Raw genomic sequence first — 11698 nt, forward strand, 5'->3', positions numbered from 1 at the left:
ATTGAGATGCCCTAAGTTTGCCCTAAATTCCCAATTTCCAAGTGGATGAGTGGATTTAAGGAATACCTTTCACCTTGCAGCAGATTAGAAACTTCTTAGAATAATAATCTCAGAAATCAGAACAGTAATCAGATTAACATATTAGTATATTCATAGCAGTATTATTAAGAATTAATTATGTGTACATAATTAGTAACAGAATTAATGATCCATCTATTAAATATCCTAAATGCCTTGGAGGCTAAACCCTAGGAGAGCATAGGGGAAAGTGGCCTTGGTGAGGTGTCTCGGACCCTCTAACCTGAGCCCAAGAGCAGATTACCATCCCTCTTGGCCTCATGTGGCCCATGCCATATAGATGAGGTGGCCTACCTAGTGAGTTATCCCCTTTCCATTATCCCCTCATCTTGCCAACCTTCTCCTTCTCTTTATGATTGGTCACCCTGTACTTACGCATCATGATATGAGAGAGAAGTTGCAACAGGGTGCCCTGAAAACCATCTCCTCTAGGCCCCCTTAGCCTAATGGCAACCATCTGGTCTCCTCTTAGAGGTGATGTACCATAGAGGAATGCCTCATCACCGTACCCCTCTTGCAGACCCTTTTACTTCTATCACAGCATGGAAAAACACACAGGATGTAGGAGAAAATACATATAATATGAAGCAACTGCAGAATAGAATGGTCTGACTTATATTTGCTATGATATAAATAGTCATGTCACAGTTCGTAAATAATCGTAAAGATGCTGAAGTAGTTATGCAGACAGTGATGTGCAGAAACAGACATATATAATATTGTTACAGCATTTAGCAATTTATACAGAATGGCCATACCACACAACAGTAGTCAGACTGCTGCCTGAGATGATGTCCTAAGATGTATCAGATCCTCAATCCCAATCGATTACTTGTTAGTAAACAGATTTGTCGCTTTACGAATAATGTGACTTGCCCAATGGGAAAGCAACAAACTCGTTCCAACAGTTGGATAGATTGCCTATGAGATGCAATCTTCCTCTGCGTTTGAGAGGGGCAGCTCCCTCTTAGAATATAATTTTTAGATTTTAAAATATGATTTGAACTTAAAACTTAAAAAAGAAACCCCCAATAACAAATATACAAAAGTTATGTGAATTTTACAATATAAATTAAAATTTTAGCCACATCCATTACAAAGATCAAGGTATACACACTAGATTCATTTCACTCTCAATAGTGTCTTTTTCGAGATACCAGGAAACAAACACTCTTGAAAAGAAGATCTTATATGAAATCTGACTATTCCTTCCACAAACTAAATCTCAAAAATTGTTATTAGCTACAACATAAGATGAGCAAACAACTCTAAACACAAAACATTCATGAAAACACTTCCAAAATTGCTCTGTATTCACTTTGAGGAGTTATACAATCCAAAATTTCTTCAAACTTAGTTTGCAAAATTGCCAAAAAGTCCCTTACAATGGATACCATCTTGGTATAAATAGACTTCATTTTAGCAACCGTTTCACAACCACCCTAGAAACGAACTTCATAACTACCTTAAAAATAAGCTTTAATCAAGTTCATCAAACTCTTAATCTTACTTTATGCTCTTTTTACAAACATTTTATCAAAGTCACTTTTTACAAAGTATAATATTAACAAATAAAACACGTGACTTGATACTTCGCCTAAAACTATTAGCTAAGGAATTTCTCTTCCCACATTTGATGCGTTTGACCCATCTTTGCCACTTTCTGAAGTAGAATCTGGTATGTCTGTTTCCTTTCCTTGACGTGAAGATGATTGCGCCTTGTTGAAACTCCTAAATGCTCTTATTGCCTGGACCATGGTTTGATTCTTTGGGACAATCACACTGTTTCTCCTTACCTTCCAAATGGAACTATTTTCCTGAACATCCACCAATTCCTGAATATAGTTGGCTATGTGACTGATACAAACATCAAGTGAGGTTGAGGTATTGCCCGATTTCTTCATGATTTCCACACCGGATGCATGTCTGTCAAACAATTCTGCATCAACTTCACTCTGAAAGTTACTCTTTAGAGCCTGAATATCCATGTCTTGGATTCCTTGTTTTGCTGCTGATCCAGATGTGATTGAGAGAAGATCATTTTGAATATTGAGGTTTACTTGTTTGCAGATAGCTAATAGTTTTTCTTGTTCCGGTAAGACTTTTCTGTAGTTCGCGATCTTCCATTCTATACTTGTTATCCATAGCTTGCATTGATTATCTTCAGCTTGAGAAAAGATGTTCTGGCTTATCAAAGTGTTTCTGTCAACTTTGATTAACTTATAAAGGTCATCTGCAACTTCTTGCCAAGTCGCTTCTTCTTTTTCAGCATCTCTTATCTCTATTGCGATCTTTTCTTCTTCAGCAATTGCCTGTTTATAAATTTCTCCAATCTTTTTGATAAGAACCATGGCATCTGCTCTCATTTGATCTATCCATTCTCTGGTTGCCCTCCCACAAGATTGATTTCTACGAATGTTCTCCATGACTTCTTTGTCAATGACATTTTCTGGAATTGCGATAGCTGGAACTGTATCTATGGGTATAGAAGATGAATCAACAATTGCTTTAAGATAAGAAGTCAAAACTTGTACTTGCTGTTTCAATTGATCGTTGGTTTTCTTTTCCTTTTCTGTCCTTTCAACTAATTTAGCAGCAGATACCTGGAAATTGTGAACATCACCTTCATGTGATGAAGGACCAAAATCTACCCTGGTGAACTCAAAATCAGCTACACTAGCCTCTTCCATATTCTTCTCTGATATAGACCATGCTACTTCAACGCATATGTTTCCAGATGAAGGATCAACGACCAACCTTGGTCTTCTTTGTTTTATCAGTTTTTTGGATCAGATTAATCACTGTATCAAATTTAGGAATAACCAGTTGAGTGACTTTCCTTTTCTTGAGCAAGCTTTGTTGTAGCCAAGGAGTTTCAAAATGCGAAGTATCATAGATTTCAGCATTTGGTGGTTCCATAGAAGTGGATGAAACCAAAAGATCTACGAAAGGATTTTCATTCGGAATGGAATCTTGATTCAACATGGGTGAATGTTGGAAAGGAGGTGGGTGTATATCATGGAGATGAGATGAAGAAAGGGGGGAATGAGATATGGCAGAAGTTAATTCTTCACCTTTGAAATCCTCTTGAGGGTTCTCATTTCCTTCTTCAATGGAATTTGATGACTTGTCTTTAAGCTTAGATCTCCTCTTTGTTATCCTTACATCACCCTCACACATGCTTTTGAAAACACATTTCCTGCTTGGGTCTTCTCCATCATCATCACCTTGAGCTCCCAATTGATGTTACAATTTGAGAAATATTGGAAGGATTGCTTTCTTGATTATCATCTCTTTTCCCAGAAGAGTTATTTCTGTTTGTAGGCCTCATTACAATAGCTTCGATCATTTTTCTTCTCACCCACTCTTCTGACCTCTTTATGATATGAGCAGTTCTTTCATTCAATTCTCTTATTTCACGACTTGACCAGTTGATAAGAGGCAATGGTTGCAATTGAATTTTATCAAAATAAAGAGGGTCTATCACTGTGAGATCATCTTCAATTCCATCCACATCCCATTTCAGCTCAAATAGTTTAATTTGCTCTAATGTGAACCGCATCCAATCTCTTTTTCTCACTTCATACTCATCTTCACAATCTTCCCCAAAATCTTCAATTGTTGGGAGATGATAATAATCTGGACCTAAATCCAAATTATTTTTGACAAAATTCTTCTTGTCATATGGATACCTCATAGTGCCAATGTAAAGTTTTATCTTCACAATTGAATGCTCAATATTTTGAGCATCTGAGAATGACTTGCAGCTGTAGTGACCTAGACCAATAGGAAAAGAAATGCCATCTTTTCTCTTACTTCTACAATCTTTGTGAACCTCAGCAAGTTGCCTACAAAGCTCTATTAAGATGAGCTTATCATCTGCATACCTTGGCAACTTGAATGGATATCCATTGAACCCACCAACCCGCAAATAAGAGAACCTTTGAAATTTTATATAAAAACTCCCATATTGCTTTATGAGATTTGCAACTTCTAGAGAAATCCTAAGCCCAATATTCCCCTAGAGTGCTCTTGTTGTTAACATTGTGAAGGCATCATTTACCCTTAGGAAGTGATTGTAGCTGTCTTTCAGTTTCAGTTGCGGGTAAAAATCATATATCTGTGAATCATTGGTATAGATTGTTGATGTTATTGTAGCAGCGGGAGATTCTTTCTCCTATCAAATTCAAATAATTAAATGATTTGTGTATGAGGCCGACTCAAGTATGAGACGCCTCCATTTAAATTATAGCCGACTTGATGAGAAGTCGTCTTATTTCATGTTTGTAAAGACGTCTCTCTTGGGGCCGACTATTCTTGAGAAGGCACCTCGATTTGCATATATATACTCCTGCGATCTTCATTCATTTGGTGATCTAACACATTGTAGATAAACTAGCGCTTGAGGAAGGAGTTCAATATCTTCAGCATATTGGCATATTGCTTCAGATCAATACCTATTAAGGAGATGTTATTTCAGTTGTAAATTCACACCTAGTGAGGTGCCTTCACTTCATCATTGTATTGACCTTGAGATTGGCCAAGTTGTAAAGGCAAATTTTCTGTATTATTCAATAATATAAGAGATACTATTGGCTAGGTTTTTTTCTCCCTCAAGGAGGAGGGTTTTCCCAGGGTATTTGTTGTGTTCAAGTGTTTATTATTTCTGTACTTCTGCTTATTTCACTTCTGATCCTAAACTCAACATAGATTCCTTTGGTATCGAGTCTTGGCCATGTCCTCATACTAGCAATAGCATAGAAAAGAAAAGAAGTCATATTGAAAAATTGATTCTGTTCAAAACCAACCATTTGATTGTGCAAATTGTCACTGATGATACTCCCCCAATCAATAAATTGACCTCCTTTGCATATGACAGATATAAACAAGTACATCCATGGTTCAAATTCACTTGATTCTTCATCTCCGACCAATCAGTGAATTAGGACAATCATGTTTGACATCTCTTCAATAAAGAGAGTTCTGTGTAAGGCCTTCGGTAGCTATGATTTTCCTCCTTTTTTGGTTTTGCAACCAATGCCTTGCTATAGTGTTGAGACACTGATCTTCATTTTTGAGAAAATATCGATGTGTCATTTCTTGGTCCATGTCTGTAAATTGATCTCTAACCGGTAACCTCAAAATAATGCCAAAGAAAGTGCCATCTAGCATGAAAATCAATTTATCATCAATAGTCCTTACTTCTCTGGTTTCAGGGTTGTAACATTTCACACTCTAACACCAGATCTGAACACTGGACTGATATGGGAAATCCCATTGCATGGGCCAAACCACTTTCAAGTATTTTCTGTGATAAAGCTGACCTTTTTCCTTCTTCCAAACTGTCCCAAAAGCTATCTAAGCTGAGGTGTCCCTGCTTTCCTAACTTTGTATCTGAAATTTGGGAAAGTGTGCTCTCTAATACGGACATGAACTCAAACCCTTGATACTTGTACTTCATGATGATAAAGCTGTCTTGACTTGGAAAAATCACACTGAGACTTTTTCTGCAATACTTCAAGCTCTGAGTCTGCTAGTACCTTTGCATTTCATGTCACTCTACAATGCTTATACTAATCTGGAGAGGTTTCCAATCCACTTTGTACATATCCTGTGATTCACTGATTCATTATCTAGTCTTATTGCTGGAAATTTCTGCATGTCCTCTGTTCTTTGGAAAAAATTTAAATCTTGCTCAAAGCTCCTAGATTAGCGCAGTTGGTCTTGCAATCATTACATCCCACGGGATAACATATCTTCGAGGCATTCTGTCAAACACTTCTCATGCCTTGTTATTGAACCACATTTTGCACTGTCATGACACTTAGGTAATTCTCAATTATTCTGTCTGGCAACAATTTGTCTGTACAATGCTTCAATGAATGTCCATATGTGCGTTTTAATTGCATTTACCTTAAAGTTTCTAAAGTCTTTACAACAAATCATTATGTGCCAATCCTGCAGCTATGGCATTCATGAGACTACATTTCTTTGATGCATTTTGTCAAACAGTTCAGATGCATTGTCTCTGTGATTCCACAAGAAATTCCAACCGTAATATCTGATAAAAACTTCCCCAATAAATATGTTTTGGTGGATGTTCATAACCTATTCCAAATCTCCAATGTTTCACGCACAATGAGAATATTGACACAGCATTGTAGATTCGGCTTTACACCTCCCAATCGCATTTTCTTGAAACATTTTAAACACCTTTCATTATATTCATTCTGCACATATCATGCAGTCATTGCGTTCCATGCGATCACATACATTGGAGGTATTCTACCAAACAATTCTGGTGCGATGTCTGTGCTTCCATGTTTTGCATTCACTTCTACCACAGCATTTCCAACTATAATATCAAACCAATATCTTTCTCTACCATTATGCCCTAACGTGTTCACAAGTTCCCATGTCTGCACGCAGGCTAACCGTATATTGGTGAATGTGAATTAATCAAACAAGAGATTCATTTGTTGCAGTCATTACACTCCTCGCAACCACATTCCTTCAAAGTATTGTATCAAACAACTCACAAATTTGTACATGCTTTCACATTCTGTGTGCATTTCATCACACATTGAATAATGTGTGAATGTTGTTAGGCGTTGACACTGATTGATTTCTCTAGACTGTGGTTTTAATGCTTCAAAGGGCTTTTCCAAACAACTCATTTACCTTTCATATGTCATATCCATGTCGAGCAGAGGAAAAGCAACTGCGACATTTGACAAAAATCTTCTAACCATTATGCTTGTGATGGACATCCATTCACGTTCCAAGGTTCTCATTTTGGCTCAGATGAGAAGAATGCCAGCAACAGTTTCGAATTACGGCTCTAAGCCTGCAAATTTCAGTCACTTAAAAGTTTATAAAGCCATTTCAACATGTACAACCTGTGACTTGCCTTTGCGGAAAAGTTTCTAATGCCTATTCAATAGATACATTATTTGTATGTTCTGCAATTATTACATCCGTGAGATGAAATCTCTCTTTCTGAGGCATTCTGGCAAAACAACTCAAATGCCGTGTCCATACTTCAACATTTTGCAAGCATTTTTACTAGATCATTTCAAACTACAATGCTTTGATGCATGTCCATAACCTGTTTTTCCAAAGTTTCCATACAAGGAGGATTGAGGCAAACTTAATGTAGCTCGACTTTGTAATTGCCAATTGAAATTGCTTCAAAGATCCTAAACTCTTTTCAAAACAAATCTATTATGTGAGTATCATGTACTTAGAAAGTATTGCATTGCACTATTGTTGTGGCGTATTCACACATCGCCCCATTGCAAATGGGAACCCCTACTTTTTTGCTTTCTGGGGTTTGTTTCTAGGTCTTTTGGGGTTTTGTCTATTAGCCTTTGCATTCTGAGTGTTGCCAGAGGGATCACTAAGATAGCAGGCTCTGTTTTAGCTAAAGGTGAGTCAGTGGATGCTCCGGGTTAGGGGTTCTTTGAAAGTCTTCCTTAGGGCCTGGTTTTTCTCTTGTTGCTAATTGTGTCTTGCTTGGTGAGTGAATATCCTCTTTGAAGGTCTGAGTTAGGTCAAGTTGGTGAGTGATGAAGTCTGGAATGTCATCCTAATCTTCAAATGCCCTGAAATTTGGCTAAGTGTGAATGTCATCCTGATCCTGAAATTTGACTAAGTCTGGAAAATTGAAGAATCCTCCAAAAACTAGATTTTGCATTATAACTCCTGGAGGTCTGAAACCACTCTCAAACATCCTGACAGTATATATGGAATATAACTTGTATAAGTGACATTAAATGTCTTTCATCTTTCTTATACTTAAATGTTATATTCCATACATGAATCCTGACAGAGAGACCAAAATGTCAGATTTCACTGCTGACCCTTCCAAAGGGTCCAAAGCGAAATTATCCATAAGACATTCTACTTTGACCCAAACTTAGAACTAACTCATTCCCAGGCATTATTGAGGGCAAAACACTTGTTTGGATGAAGAAATGTGAGAAATGAAGTCAAGATTTGAGCCTAAATATGAATTTCGCTCCTAAGCCTTCCAAAGGGTCCAAAACGAAATTCTTGAATGACCTTATTTTCTCACTTAGACCTTGAAATAAATGCCACTTTGAGAGCAATTTTACTTGATGATGGTAGGAGGAGGCCTAAGAAGTCATATTCAAGCCAAGAAAGGAAGGAAAAAGGTGAGAAATGAGCCCAAGTAGGAATTTCGCTCCTAACCCTTCCAAAGGGTCTAGAGCGAAATTCACATAGCCTTCATTATCTTCCTTGATATGGCCAAGTTTTGGACTTCTAAGGCATGGTTGGAGTGACCTTGAGGTGTTCTAGCCTTTGAAAGGAGGTTTGATGCGATGAAATGGTGAAAATCAACCTAGAATGGAAATTTCGGGTCCAGAGCGAAATTCCCTATAGGTCCTGTCCTTGGCCTTGGTCCAGAGCGAAATTCTTAGAAGACACCCACTTCTTCCTTGACTAGACCAAGATCTTAGTTTCTAAGGCATATTGAGAAGGTTTTGACATGTTCTTGCCTTAGGAAGTGAATGGAAGCATCAAAATGTGAAGATTTTGTCCAAGATCAAGAATTTCGCTCCTGACCCTTCCAAAGGGTCCAAGGCAAAATTCTTGCAAACACCTATTTTTCCCCTTAGAGGAGGTCAAGTCCTTGGTCTTTATGGCGTGGATGGAAGTAAGATAGCATGTCTTTGCCTTTTGAGGTGGTTTGGAGTTGGAGAAATGAAGAATCAAGCCTAGAACATGATTTTCACTCCTGACCCTTCCTAAGGGTCCAGAGTGAAAATTTCCATGGACCTCATTTCTTCCTTGTTTGGCCAAGTTCTTAGTGTCCAAGACATGTTGGAAGAAAGATGGACATGTTCTTGCCTTGGGGAATGATTGAAAGCAATAAAAGGAGGAGATTTCGTCCTAGAGGGGGAAATTCGCTCCTGACCCTTCCAAAGGGTCCGGGGCGAAATTTCACAAAACCACTCTTCTCTCTCAATTTTATGCTAAGTCAAGTATGGGCTAGGGCAAATTACGATGGGAGACGTCTTTAGGCATGACTTTGACTTGTTGGTGATCTTCAAACTTGAAGGAATTGAGCAAAAACATGAATTTCGCTCCTAAGCCTTCCAAAGGGTCCAAAGCAAAATTCTTAAAACCACCTATTTTCCCTTCAAAGCAAGTCAAGTCTTTGGTTTTTATGGCTTGGATGGGTGTGAAGTGGTGTGACCTTGCCTTCAAAGATGAATTGAAGTGAGAGGAATGAAGGAATAAGCTCAAAATAAGAAATTCGCTCCTGACCCTTCCAGAGGGTCCAGAACGAAATTCCTTAAAACACCCTTTTCCTTTCATTTTTATGCCAAGCTAAGCCTAGACCAAGGTGGGAGAAGTTGGGGATGCCCCTAGGATTGCCCTTGAATGGGTTGTTGCCTCCAAAAATGAAGATTCTAAGCTTGGACAAGGATTTTGCTCCTGACCCTTCCAAAGGGTCCAGAGCGAAATCCCTTATAGGTCCTGTCCCTAGCCATGTTTTTTAGCGAAATTCTCCTTTTAGCCATTTTTGAGGCCAAGTAAATGTTGTCAAGCAAGTTGAGAGATAGATCCAGAGGTGAGAGGCAAAGTGAGAGGAATGGAGTTGAGTGAGGGAAAACAAGCAAAACATGAATTTCGCTCCTGATCCTTCCAAAGGGTCCAGAGCAAAATTCTTCAAATCCACCATTTTCTCCTTGGGTGAAGCCAAAACATTGATTCTTGTGGCATGGTTGAAGGTGGAGTGAGGTATTCTTGCCTTGCAAGATGATTTGAGGTAAAGGAAGTTTAAGATCAAACCTAAAACTAGAAATTCGCTCCTGACCCTTCCAGAGGGTCCAGGGTGAAATTCACAAAAAAGTCCTTTTTCTTTCAAATTTGTGCTAGGCCAAGACCGTGATCAAGGTAGATTGGGCTTAAAGATTGCCACAAGCATGCCTTAGAGGGGATTGTGAGTAAAAGAAGCGAGTATTTTGAGCTAAGGGAAGAAACTCGCTCCTGACCCTTCCTAAGGGTCCAGGGCGAAATTCTCAATTTTACCTAACTTGCTCATGATGAAGGTCAAGACATGGATTCCTAGGCTTTGGACAAGAGAAAGATAGCATATGCTTGTCTTGGAGGCATTTTGAACCAATAAAATGATGGAATTTGAGCTTAAACAAGAATTTCGCTCCTGACCCTTCCAAAGGGTCCACCAAAGGGTCCAAGGCGAAAATCCCAAATAGGTCCTGTCCTTGGCCAAGGTCCAGGGCGAAATTTTATGGGGCATGTCCCTGGGAGGGATTTCAAGAGAACTTCATTTTGATAACTCTTATTGATGATTTAAGGTAGAAAATGCTATGTTAAATGAGTTTATTATGTATCCTTAATCATCTTTTGGTTTATTTTGTAGATAGAAGAAGGCCAGGCCAGGGCAAGGACTACCTCTTCCAATCCATCATCATCAAGGACGTTCCACAGGCAAAAGGGAAGACTCAAGGTGCTTTGAAGCATTGGAAGACTAGGGGTGTTCAAGGAGTTCGGGTTAACCTCAAGACTTCATTCTTTCACAAGATGACAAAGAAAGGGCTTTGCCAGCACTTCCAGGCGGAGGAGTGCTACCGGAGAAGGAAGACTTGACAATAAGGAAACCTCATCAAGCAAAGGAAGTACATCATTCATCATGTCAAAAGACAGAAGAGGATCAACCAAGTCACAAGTGTTAGATAAGGTGGCATCCCAGTCATCATTATTCCAGTCGGATTGGTCCACCTCAGCATGATCAGATTCAATGTACCTAATTTACCGGAGGCGGCACAAACTTCGATGTACCTAGCCCTGCTTCCTATTGGTCCTCACTTCTGAAATGTAATTTTCTAATTGGCTAAGGAAGTTTGTTGTAACAAACCCTAATTAGGCTTTCTATCTTGTAATCCTAGCCATTGATTCTAAGTCAATTAGAGCCGTCAATTTGTAAAGGGTTCTCTATATAAAGCCCTGGCTCCTCATTTGTAAAGGTTAATAGTCAGTTAATAGATAATAGTCAGAGATTGATTAATAGAGAATAGCAAATAGAATAGCAATTAGAGTAGATTAGGAAGAGAAGGCAAGAAATTTTTGCCTTGTTGTAAATGAACCCTCTTTTCATTGAAGATATGGTGAAATGTGTCGTTTCTTTGCAATATGCATGGTCTCTTGTTGACTCTTCATTGTAGATGATTAATGATTAGATTGAATGAAAGAAGTTATTGAATGAGCTTAATCTCAAGTCGTTACACGTCTATTGTTCATGCATTAATTTGAATGATGATCAGTATCTGATTTGAATATATTTGAAGCATCCCTCAGAAGATCACACTGAGTTGGTGTCGGATTGTTCAAGCCTGATGGTGACACCCAGCCCAGTAGGACTCCACCTAGTCGTTCATCCATCTTCTTGCCTTCTAGGTCTTAGAGTAGACTCTCTAAACTCTATACCTTTTGCCATTTCTTTGTCTTCCAACCAGTAGATAGGACTTGAGTTCCAGTAAATCAGATGCTCAGGCAGTCAAATGTAAGTCCCCTTGTGATTCCGGCAAAATCACCGTACCGCAAAGAGCTTATCCACACATAGAGAACC

The sequence above is a fragment of the Cryptomeria japonica genome, chromosome 3 (assembly GCF_030272615.1).
Source record: "Cryptomeria japonica chromosome 3, Sugi_1.0, whole genome shotgun sequence".
Lineage (NCBI taxonomy): Eukaryota > Viridiplantae > Streptophyta > Pinopsida > Cupressales > Cupressaceae > Cryptomeria > Cryptomeria japonica.